The 9,108-nt window shown below is 44.6% G+C and overlaps 1 pseudogene; it reads right to left on the reverse strand.

Annotated features, from left to right (window-relative positions):
* Positions 1–3,240: 3,240 nt before the first annotated feature.
* On the reverse strand, positions 3,241–4,305 carry LOC109026341 (SERPINE1 mRNA-binding protein 1-like; annotated as a pseudogene).
* Positions 4,306–9,108: the final 4,803 nt, after the last annotated feature.

Raw genomic sequence — 9,108 nt, forward strand, 5'->3', positions numbered from 1 at the left:
TATAAAATTCAATTTAAGAATTAAACATAAGCACACAGGAGGCCAGGCGCGGTGGCTCACGCCTGTAATCCTAGCACTTTGGGAGGCTAAGGTGGGTGGATCACCTGAGGTCAGGAGTTTGAGATCAGCCTGGCCAACATGGTGAAACTCCGTCTCTACTAAAAATACAAAAATTAGCTGGGTGTGATGGTGCACACCTGTAATCCTAGCTAATCGGGAGACTGAGGAAGAAGAATCGCTTGAACCTGGGAGGTGGAGGTTGCAGTGAGCCGAGATGGCACCATTGCACTCCAGCCTGGGCGACAGGAGCGAGACTCCATCTCAAAAAAAAGCACACAAGGATGTGCACACAGTTCAGAAACCAGGAAACGCGTGACGATAAACAGGATCCTATTTGATTGTCTTTATGACTTTTAAGAAGTGAGCATGACGCCGGTGCAGTGGCTCACGCCTGTAATCCCAGCACTTTGGGAGGCTGAGGTGGGTGGATCACGTGAGGTCAGGAGTTCAAGACCAGTCTGGCCAACATGGTGAAACCCCATCTCTACTAAAAATACAAAAATTAGCCGGGCGTAGTGGCATGTACTCCCAGCTACTTGGGAGGCTAAGGCAAGAGAATTGCTTGAACCTGGGAGGCGGAGATTGCAGTGAGCTGAGATCGCACCACTGCACTCCAGCCTGGGTGACAGAGCGAGACTCCATCTCAAAAAAAAAAAAAAAAAAAAGAAGTGAGCATGAAAATAAATCTTTATTTTCAGTTATTACCCACCAGTAAGAGAAAGGTTCACAATTTTAGCTCTTGACACAAAGTGAACTAGGAGGCAAATTTATATCCATCAGATACAACTAATGGACCAACTTTTTAAGTTCTGGCTATCTTGAAAACTTGCAACATACCAGGTATTGCTGTGTTATCTCTCAAGATACCAATGGGTGACACTGCGTAGAAGTTGTGAAGTGTTTTTAATAGCAGGTGTTTTCTATAGTATGCTGCTGGAAATCAGAGGTTTATAAACATGGTACATGTTCAGAAATGAGTTAGATACTTGAAAAATCTAAACACACTGATTTAGGAGTGTGTATGTTGCAGTCTTAAGAGGGGTCAATAGTCCTTATGGACTAAATTAATCTCTGGGTAGCAGGTATTTTAGACATTAGCATCAGTGCAGAACATGCTCAGCATAAGATCCAAAACACCAGCACAAGTTTATCCATCATTAGAAACAACTACCTCCTTCCTAAAATGTCAGAATAGTAGGTAACTGAGATTAATAAATCTAATCCAAATAAGTAACTCTTGTAATGCACAATTTCCCTTTTAGAAGTATATGTGAGAACCAATCCGCTAAATAGAAATGTTTAAGATTGAAGATGTCCAATATTTTTAAAACTGGACATTACCATATACAGGTAGAATATTTCTAAAAATGAAGTGACGAACGATTCTTAAAACTTTTTTAAAAATTCCTTCCCTGTTTAACAATAAATGTGGCAGAATAAAAGACAATCCTAGAAAACTTTTCTTATTCATCATTCTCTCCATGGATGTTTTAATACGTGGTGATGCTCCCATTAAAGGAATCCATTATTAACCTAATTTTCTAATGGAGGAAGAGGGAGAAGATAATTATTACTTTCTGTGGAACAAATACTCAACTTAGGACCAAATAATAACAATCTAGGAAATTTAGAAACAGTAAAGATTTTCGGTTTATATTTAATGGATGGTGCTGCTGTTCTAACCTTATAAAGTAAAGCTGTCTGCTTCCCAAATTCCAAAAATTAAAATACTCCCCAACCTCATCCTACCAACCAGTGCCCTTTAGATTTTTTTGCTTGTTTTAGAACAAGGAAGGGTTAAATGGTTGCTGATTATGGGTATACCATTTTGATTTTAGGACCTTTCACACACAGAAATCATACCAAATGGCCAGACACTTACTGTATAGAACACTTTAAATATTACACATTGGCCAAATCAACTTATTCCACCCACCCTGGTGGAGGCGGGGCGGGGAAACCCATACCTATAAAGCTACTTCACTTGATAGGATGTGTCTACCAACAATAAGTAGCTTAAACAACTTTCACCAATAAGATGTCTAGTTTAGATTTTAAAATAGGAAAGTCACGCATTTAAAAAGTAAATATAGTTAAAAATGTAAATCAGTTATAATTTGAACCTGATGAACCATGCAAGGAGCAAGGAAGGGTTAATAAACCAATGTGCTTTGAATTTGTTCAAGTACTGATATTTCTGTATATCAAGATTTAGCATATATATATATATATATACGTATATATATATATATATACGTATATATATATATATATATATATATATACATATATATATATAACAGCTATCATGGGGAGTGAAAAAAGATTTTTCCCCAAAAATGAAAATATTAAAACTAAGTTAAAATACATATAGTTAGTATCCCACACAGCATAAAATTTGACAAATCAAAGTTTAACATGTCCCAGTTGACCATGTGTGAAAATGCAAAGCAGATATTAAAACCAATATGTCCAATATTTAAAACCAGTTTGTGATTGGGGAACTTCTAAATCCTTAATTAAAAAACACAAATGAAGTGAAAGCTTTAAGCTGGTACACACTGTTCACACCTATATTTCAGGTTTGGAAATGCATATTTGCAAGCAGCAATACAAAAGTATTCATGAAGAATGCATAATCTCTGAAAATTATGAAAACATCCCTGCTACCATTACCTTTTTTTCTTTTTTCTTTTTCTTTTTTTTTTTTTTTTTTTTGAGACGGAGTCTCCTCTGTCACCCAGGCTGGAATACAGTGGTGCAGTCTTGGCTCACTGCAACCTCCGCCTCCCAGGTTCAGTCGATTCTCTTGCCTCAGCCTCCCAAGTAGCTGGGACCACAGGCGAGTGCCACCACACCTGGCTAATTTCTTGTATTATAACGGGGTTTCACCGTGTTAGCCAGGATGGTCTTGATCTCCTGACCTCGTGATCCGCCTGCCTCGGCCTCCTAAGCGCCCGGCCACCAATACATTTCTAAATACAAAACTGACTATCATATTTGTTACTTCTGTGTAGCGAGAGATGTTCATTTTTAAAACAGATAAAACTCAGTCTTTAGGTGTGAATGGTATGAATGACAGTTTTTTTTTTAATTTCTTAGTTGTTTGGAATCCTTAAGCGTGCAAAAGCTTTGAACAGAAGAGTTCACAAAGGAACCAGGGTTGTCTTATGGCATCAGTTACGCCAGAGCTGGGAATGCCTCTTGGTCATCCACATCAGGAGCAGAAGCACTTGTTGGTCCTGCTGCCACGGTTTGGGCGCCCAACACGCCCACGTCCACCTCGTCCTCCCCTGCCACCATGTCCTGGGCGGCCAAGGTCTCCAAAATTGATCTCCAGCTGAGATGTTATATCATTTGCTGGCTTCTGGAAATGATGGTCCATAACCGATTCTTCAGCATGAGCCGCTTCACTTTTTGATTTATGAAGAACAAATCCCTTCTTCCACTGTCCATCAGCACCTTCATTTGGTTTTCAGATATTAAATTCTACTTTTGCCCAGTCCTTATTTTGAATAGCCTTCCACTCATCTAAAGTCATCTCTTTCGGACCCTCCTCTTTTACCTCTTCCACTTCATTCTCCTTATTTTCAGTGACTGCCACTGGATGATGTTCCTAACCTTCAGGTGTTTCCTCAGTCACATTTGATGGATCCAAGTCAGTTAATTCATCTTTGACAGTTCCCCAGCGGTAAGATCCGCTACCTCCATGTTTGTCCTCGTGCTTCAGGCCACTGTAATGTGAAAAAGAAGATCACTTCCACGATGCCTATCAAACTCACATTTGCCATGAGAATCAGATCCATCTCCTCAGCCCATTCCACATCCACGACCTCGAATAGGTTGGTCAATAATCGGTCTATCTAGTGAAAATTCGCCTCCTTCACCCTTTTCTTTAAGTGGCTTTTCAAATCTTCGTTCATGAGGTGGTCGCCTTTCTGGTCTTCTATCAGTTATTTTCCCTTCACCCTGAAGTTGTTGATCAGGTCTTCTTCCAACGCCTTGTCTTATTCTTTTTCTTTCTTTCTTTCTTTTTCTTTCTTTCTCTTTCTTTCTTTCTTCTCTCTTCTTTTTCTTTCTCTTTCTTTCTTTCCTTTCTTTCTTTCCTTCTCTCTCTTTCCTTCCTTCCTTCTTTCTCCCTCTCTCTTTTTTTTTTTTTTTGATGTAGTCTTGCTCTGTCACCCAGGCTAGAGTGCAGTGGTGAGATAGTGGCTTATTGTAAGATCCGCCTCCTGGATTCACACCATTCTCCTGTCTCAGCCTCCCGAGTAGCTGGGACTACAGATGCCCGCCACCATGCCCGGCTAATTTTTTGTATTTTTAGTAGAGACGGGGTTTCACCGTGTTAGCCAGGATGGTCTCGATCTCCTGACCTTGTGATCCGCCCACCTCGGCCTCCCAAAGTGCTGGGATTACAGGAGTGAACCACCGCACCCGGCCTCTCTCTTTTTCCTTTCTTTCCTTTCTTTCTTTCCTTTCCTTTCCCTCCCTCCCTCTCTCTCGCGCTCTCTCTCTTTCTCTCTTTCTCTCTCTCTTTCTTTCACAGTCTTGCTCTGTAGCCCAGGCCGGAGTGCAATGGCGTGATCTTGGCTCACTGGAACCTGTGCCTCCCAGGTTCAAGCGATTCTCCTCCCTCAGCCTCCCGAGTAGATGGGACTACAGACGCATGCCACCATGCCCAGCTAATTTTTTGTATTTTTAGTAGAGATGAGGTTTCGCCATGTTGGCCAGGCTGGTCTCAAACTCCTGACCTCAAGTGATCTGACCCACCTTGGCCTCCCAAAGTGCTGGGATTACAAGCGTGAGCCACTGCGCCCGGCCTCTTCCTTCCTTTCACTGATGCCTGCTGTGTGCCTGCCCTGGCTGGGCTGGCTGCTACCACTAGGCAGGACTGTGACACACACCCCCCTAGCAGTGCTCCCAGCCGAGTGAAGCCCTCCCTAAGGTTGATTTGATGAGAAGGGAGCATAGGAAAGGCCTGTCTCTAAGAGAGGAGGACTGATTTTCTCTCCTGAGCTGGGAGCAGAAAAGTTAAGCTGTTTCCCAGCTCTGCTTATAACCATGGGACCAAAGTCTCTTCTCTCCCTGGGCCTTGCTCTGGGCAGTGGGGTGATGGAGAGAAGCTCTACAGACCTTCTCAGTGCCTCTGTGCTGGGTCATGTGATAGATCTAATATGATGGCCAGGGAGGGGCTGCTGGGGATGGGCAGCCTTGGCAGGTGGAGGCACGGCAGTCTGCAGGCACTAAATGTTTTGTCTGCCATCGCTGGCAAGACTCCAGCACCTAGAGGATTAAATAGGGCATACAAATAATAGCCTTACTGTGGTGCCTGACTCTTAACTGGTGCTTACCAAATGGAATTCTCTTCTCCCATGCTAGCTCCCTGAGGGTGTAACTGGCACCTGCACACATCAGCCAGATCCCTCCCTTGCAGCAAGATTTTGGGTTCCTGGAGGATGCCTGCCATCCCCTACAGCCAGGCCCACCTCCAGATGGGATGATGGATGGGCTCTTTAAGGAAACTGAGGGTCTGGGGCAGAGAAACCTCAAAAGAAGAGGAGCAACTGGAATGCTCATCCACTGCCGTTGGCAGTTTCTTATGACATCATACGCTCTTACCTTCTGAGGCAGCTACTGCATTCTGAAGATTTACCCAACAGAAATAAAAACACATTCTCACACAAACGTGCACAGGACTATTCATAGCAGCTTTATTCATAGTAGCCAAAAACTGGAAACAACCCAAATATCCATCAATAGGAGAATAAATAAACCAGTGTGGCCTATCCATCCATACAATGGAGACAACTACTCAACGATAAAAAAGAAAGAACAACTGTTACACAGGGCAGCGTGGAGGAATATGGAAAACATTATATTGGCTGGGCGCAGTGGCTCACGCCTGTAATCCCAGCACTTTGGGAGGCCGAGGCGGGCGGAGTGCTTGAGCCTAGGAGTTAGAGACCAGCCTGGGTAACATAGTGAAACCCTGTCTCTAAAAACAAACAAACAAACAAAAAAAATAAATAAATAAAATTAGCCTGGCATGGTGGAGCATATCTGTAGTCCCAGCTACAACTTGGGAGGCTGAGGTGGCAGAATCACTTGAGCCTGGGAGTTGGAGGCTGCAGTGAGCCGTGATGGCGCCACTGCACTACGGAAGGAGAACAGAGCAAGACCCTGTCTCAAAAAATATACAAAAATAAAAAACATTGTATTGATGAAAGGAGGCCACACACAGAAGAAAACACATGTATGACGACATTTGGGTGAAATTCTAGGCCAGCAAAACTGATCTCTGATGATGGAGGTCAGAACAGTGGTTACTTCTGGGCTAGGGGACATTGGCGGGGAAGGGGCACAAGGGAATTTCCTAGGGTGAGGAAGTTTGCTCAGGGTCATGGTTACACGGGTGTCCATCTACGTAAAATTCATTGAGCTGTATTATACATTCATGATTGGTGTAGTGTACTGAATGTAAGTTACTCCTCAGTAAGAAAATAAGCCTCCAGGGTGTGCTCGATAGGAGGAGTCTCTTGGGAGGGAGCAGCTGCAGGGAGGAGCAGGCAGTGGCCCTGGGCCTGCATATTAGTGCTTCCTTTTTTCAACTCACCCTGCAGGCCCCTGGCTGAGAATTGAGCCTCCTGGTCAGTGACAATGGGAATATCTAACCCACTGGCTGGGGAATAAGGTCATAAACATGTAAATGGCAGTTTACAGCAGGGCGATTTTGGTGGCTTTTATCACCAGTATGTCAGTGCCTTTTATGGCAACTCATAAATATACCTCCTATTAGTTTCAGCAGATTACAGCCAAGGCCAAGTCATGCCCTCAAGTGGGCCGGACCACATGTCACCTCCAACGGGCTTTTCTGAGGCCCCAGGACTGCCTGGCAGAAGTGGGACCAGAGGGTCAGCTGTAGCCAACCTGGCTGGAGGAAGTCAGCCCAACACTTTCCTTTGGGGATCCTGATGCAGGAGGGGACAGGGCTTGACCTTAGTAGACCCTCACAACTGCACCCAATATGAGCCAACCTTGTGGTGTCTTCTCCCCAAGCTCAGCCCATCCACTTCTCCCTTCCTCCAAGCACCAGCCCTGTCTCAGACTGCCCCCCATTCATGCTAAACTTCTGAGCACTGGCTCTGCAGGAGAGACCCCCCCCACCAAGGTACCCACATACACTCACTGGGCACAGAGACCACAGTCACCGTTTATTGGGCACCTACTCGACACGGTGCCTCCTGCCCAGCAGCTGTCCACCTCACATGTGTGTGGCACTCATCAGATGATCTGTCCATGGGTGGGTTCCTTTAATCCTCACCACAACCCTGCGTGGTAGGCAGTATTCTGCCCACTTTACAGGTGACAGAACAGAGGCTTTCAGAAAAGTCACCTGGCCATTGTCTCTCCACCTAGCCAGGGTTAGACATTTTCCAACATAACATCCAAGAGCTGCAGCCAGGCAGAAAGCCTGGCCCTGGCCCTGTCCCCTGCACTCCCTCTAGAGTCAACCTCTCCAGGTGGGGCAAAGGGAAGCGAGAAAATACAACAAAGAATTTAAATCCAGAAGGTACAGATGGTCCCTGACTTATATGGCTCAACTTGGGATTTTTTTTTACTTTACAGTGGTGCAAAAGTCATACACATTTAGTAGAAATCATACTTCAAGTATCCATACAACCATTCTGGTTTTCACTTTGAGCACAATATTTGATAATTACATGAGATATTCAACACTTTATTATAAAACAGGCTTTGTGTTCGGTGACTTTTTTTGTTGTTTGTTTTTGTTTTTGAGATGGAGTTTCACTTTTGTTGCCCAGGCTGGAGTGCAATGGCACAATCTCAGCTCATTGCAACCTCCGCCTCCCAGGTTCATGCGATTCTCCTGCCTCAGCTTCCTGAGTAGCTGGGACTACAGGCATGTGCCACTACGTGTGGCTAATTTTTGTATTTTTAGTAGAAACGGGGTTTCACCATGTTGGCGAGACTGGTCTCGAACTTCTGACCTCAAGTGCTCCGCCCTCCTCAGCCTCCCAAAGTGCTGGGATTATAGGTGTGAGCCACTGTGCCCAGACTGTGTTAGGTGACTTTGACCAACTGTAGGCTAATGTCAGTGTTGTGGGCATGTTTAAGGCAGGCTGGGCTAAGCTATGATGTTCAGTAGGTTAGGCATTTTAAATACATTTTCATTTTACAGTATTTTTAACTTGTAAAGGGTTTATTGGGATGAAACTCCATAGCAGGTTGAAGAGCATCTGTATAAAGATCTATAAATGAATAAGGAAAAGATAAAAACCATAGTGGAAAAATGGGGAAAGGATATAAGCAGATTCTTCATGGTAAAAGGAAATAAATAAAATTCAGAAAGGTGAGGAGGAAAAAGAAAAAAAAGGAAATAAAAATGATCACTCAGTAAGAAAAGATAAGCAAACTCATAAGTAATGAGATAAATTCCCATCGAAGAGAGAGGTTTTAGCAAAGTGTTAGTACAACAAGTGCCTATGCTGGGGGTGGGCACAGGCTTTTTGGAGGGTGACTTAGCCCCTGCCCCCCAGCTCAGCAATTCTACTTCCCAGCGCCTCCCCGTAGAGAGCCTGGCAGAGACCTGCACTGTGGCGGCCACTGCAGTGAGCTGTAACAGCACCGCTGAAAACAGCCTGGATGTCCAGCAATAGGGGATGAGGTAAACCCTGTGGGTTTCCCATATATGCACAGCCTAGTGGCAATTACAAGGACTGAGGAGGGAAATGTTTGGCTTTGGGATGCTGTGTGTCTATGGAGACCGACTACTCCCCACTGTCCCCTGCAGCAGAGCAGGCTCTCCGGGAAGCACCCTAGCTGTGGATTCGGGAAGATGGGGCTGGCTAGATGTTTCCTGCCCTGCTTGGAGGTTGGCTTCCCCCATCTCCCACCTGCCCCCATCCCAACCCAAACCTAACTGCAGTGGTTGGGGATAAAGGAGAAAATAAGTCTGGGTGTGATAGCTCATGCCTGAAAATCTAAAACTCTGGGAAGCACAAGCAGGAGGATAGCTTGAGCCCAGGA

Source organism: Gorilla gorilla, chromosome 2, assembly GCF_029281585.2.
Source record: "Gorilla gorilla gorilla isolate KB3781 chromosome 2, NHGRI_mGorGor1-v2.1_pri, whole genome shotgun sequence".
Taxonomy (NCBI): Eukaryota; Metazoa; Chordata; class Mammalia; order Primates; family Hominidae; genus Gorilla; species Gorilla gorilla.